The following is a 3,592-nucleotide window of genomic DNA, read 5'->3' on the forward strand; positions in this document are numbered from 1 at the left end:
CCCACATGCGGAGCAACTAAGCCCATGCGTGACAACTACTGAGCCTGCGCTCTAGAGCCCGCGAGCCATAACTACTGAAGCCTGCGTGCCTAGAGCCCGTGCTCTGCAACAAGAGAAGCTACTGCAGGGCTTCCCTGGTGGCGCAGTGGTTAAGAGTCCGCCTGCCGATGCAGGGGACACGGTTTCATGCCCCGGTCCGGGAAGATCCCACATGCCGCGGAGTGGCTGGGCCCGTGAGCCATGGCCACTGAGCCTGCGTGTCCAGAGCCTGTGCTCCACAATGAGAGAGGCCACAGCAGCGAGGTCTGTGTACCGCTAAAAAAATAAATAAATAAAAATAAAAAATAAAAAAAAGATGATACCAACAGATGGAGAGATATACCATGTTCTTGGATTGGAAGAATCAATATTGTGAAAATGACTATACTACCCAAAGCAATCTACAGATTCAGTGCAATCCCAGATTCAGTGCAAAAAATCCCAATGGCATTTTTTGCAGAACTAGAACAAAAAAATCTTAAAATTTGGATGGAGACACAAAATTCCCCAAATAGCCAAAGCGGTCTTGAGGGAAAAAAACAGCTGGAGGAATCAGACTCCCTGACTTCAGACTATACTACAAAGCTACAGTAATCAAGACAATATGGTACTGGCACAAAAACAGAAATATAGATCAATGGAACAGGATAGAAAGCCCAGAGATAAACCCACACACCTATGGTTAACTAATCTATGACAAAGGAGGCAAGGATATACAATGGAGAAAAGACAGTCTCTTCAATAAGTGGTGCTGGGAAAACTGGACAACTACATGTAAGAATGAAATTAGAACACTCCCTAACACCATACACAAAAAATAAACTCAAAATGGATTAGAGACCTAAATGTAAGACTGGACACTATAAAACTCTTAAAGGAAAACATAGGAAGAACACTCCTTGACATAAATCACAGCAAGATCTTTTTTGACCCACCTCCTGGAGTAATGGAAATAAAAACAAAATAAACAAATGGGACCTAATGAAACTTAAAAGCTTTTGTAAAGCAAAGGAAACTACAAACAAGACGAAAAGACAACCCTCAGATGGGAGAAAATATTTGCAAACGAATCATCGGACAAAGGATTAATCTCCAAAATATATAAACACCTCATGCAGCTCAATATTAAAAAAACAAATAACCGAATCCAAAAATGGGCAGAAGACCTAAATAGACATTTCTCCAAAGAAGACATACAGATGGCCAAGAAGCACATGAAAAGCTGCCCAACATCACTAATTATTAGAGAAATGCAAATCAAAACTACAATGAGGTATCACTTCACATCAGTTAGAATGGGCATCATCAGAAAATCTACAAACAAATGCTGGAGCGGGTGTGGAGAGAAGGGAACCCTCTTGCACTGTTGGTGGGAATGTAAATTGCTACAGCCACTATGGAGAACAGTATGGAGGTTCCTTAAAAACCTAAAAACAGAATTACCATATGACCCAGCAATCCCACTACTGGGCATATACCCAGAGAAATCATAATTCAAAAAGACACATGCACCCCAATGTTCACTGCAGCACTATCTACAATAGCCAGGTCATGGAAGCAACCTAAATGCCCACTGACAGACAAATGGATAAAGAAGATGTGGTACATAGGAATATTACTCAGCCATAAAAAGGAATGAAATTGGGTCATTTGTAGAGACATGGATGAACCTAGAGACTGTCATACAGAGTGAAGTAAGTCAGAAAGAGAAAAACAAATATCATATATTAACGCACATATGTGGAACCTAGAAAATGGTACAGATGAACCAGTTTGCAGGGCAGAAATTGAGACACAGATGTAGAGAACAAACGTATGGACACCAAGTGGGGAAAGTGGCAGGGGGGTAGTCGTGGTGGTGGTGGTGGTGGTGGGATGAATTGGGAGTTTCAGATTGCCATATATACATTAGTATGTATAAAATGGATAACTAATAAGAACCTGCTATATAGGGCTTCCCTGGTGGCGCAGTGGTTGAGAGTCCGCCTGCCGATGCAGGGGACACAGGTTCGTGCCCCGGTCCGGGAAGATCCCACATGCCGCAGAGCGGCTGGGCCCGTGAGCCATGGCTTCTGAGCCTGCGCGTCAGGAGCCTGTGCTCCGAAACGGGAGAGGCCACAACAGTGAGAGACCCACGTACCGCTAATAAAAAAAAAAAGAAAAACAAAAGAACCTGCTGTATAAAAAAATAAAATTAAAAAAAAAAAAAAGCTACCCCACAACCTGGGTTAGGTTTGGGGCTCCCGTGTTCTTTTTTTTTTTTTTACAATGATTCTTTGGTATCATCTAGTAGTCGGTTCATAACCAGATTTCTCTGATTCCAGAAATGTTCTTTTACAGTTAGCTTGTTTAAATCAGATTCTGAATGTGGCTATGAATCTTCATTCTGAAATTCTTCTCTTTTTTTTTTTTAAAAGGGCTTGAAATGCTTATTTATTTAATTTTGGCTGTGTTGGGTCTTCATTTCTGTGCGAGGGCTTTCTCTAGCTGTGGCAAGCGGGGGCCACTCTTCATCGCGGTGCACGGGCCTCTCACTATCGCAGCCTCTCTTGTTGCGGACCACAGGCTCCAGATGCGCAGGCTCAGTAATTGTGGCTCACGGGCCCAGTTGCTCCGCGGCATGTGGGATCTTCCCAGACCAGGGCTCGAACGCATGTCCCCTGCATTGGCAGATTGGCAGGCAGATTCTCAACCACTGTGCCACCAGGGAAGCCCTCCCGTGTACTTTCTTCGTAGCTTTTATAATCTATTTGTGAAATCAGGTAATGCTGGTCTTCCCAGTTAAAACTATAAATTCCACAAGCAACGTGTTCCTTACTTAACGCTAACGCAATATTTATTTCTCAATTAAATGTATGCATTTTATTCTAAGATAAGCCTCCTGACAGGAAGGGATCATGGACCAGCATATAGGCAGAGGCATTTACACTCTAGACAAGCCCATAGATTAGCTTAATCAATCAGTCTGTTTAATTCTTACTAGACAGAGTCTAGAAAAAAAGAGCTTGCTTTTTAAAAACTGAAAACAGCTAGCTCTAACTAGGTGAAATGGAACTGAAATGACACCACTCATACCTTGAGAGTAGTGGTTGGGAGGGAAGGCTGGGTTCTGAAAAGGTAGTCAGCCAATACAGTAAGAGCAATTAAGAGACCTACATTTGAATCCTGGCTCTGCCTCTTCCTAGCTGTGCCTCCTCCGGCAGAGGTATTTAGCCTCTCTGAGACTCAGGTTCATCAATGGGGAATAATAATCACATGTACTCCATAAGGACATTGCTAGAATTAACGAAGTAACGAGTAAAAGGTACAAGGTACAATGCTTGGCATACAAGGCACACTTAATAAACATTAACTGCTATTAATTCTCAGGATGTTAACGATAAGTTCTCTCCTTATTCAGGCCCTAGTGGCCCCTCTCTGAGGGGCTATGTGTAAATGCAAGGAGAGGACAGAAAACTAAGGCGCAGTCCCAGCTCTCCCGGAGTCAATACCGGGCGATTTTGCACCCATGGCAGACAGGTGGTACGCGTTAAGGTAGGAAGAAAACTCCACA

The sequence above is a fragment of the Phocoena sinus genome, chromosome 20 (assembly GCF_008692025.1).
Source record: "Phocoena sinus isolate mPhoSin1 chromosome 20, mPhoSin1.pri, whole genome shotgun sequence".
NCBI lineage: Eukaryota > Metazoa > Chordata > Mammalia > Artiodactyla > Phocoenidae > Phocoena > Phocoena sinus.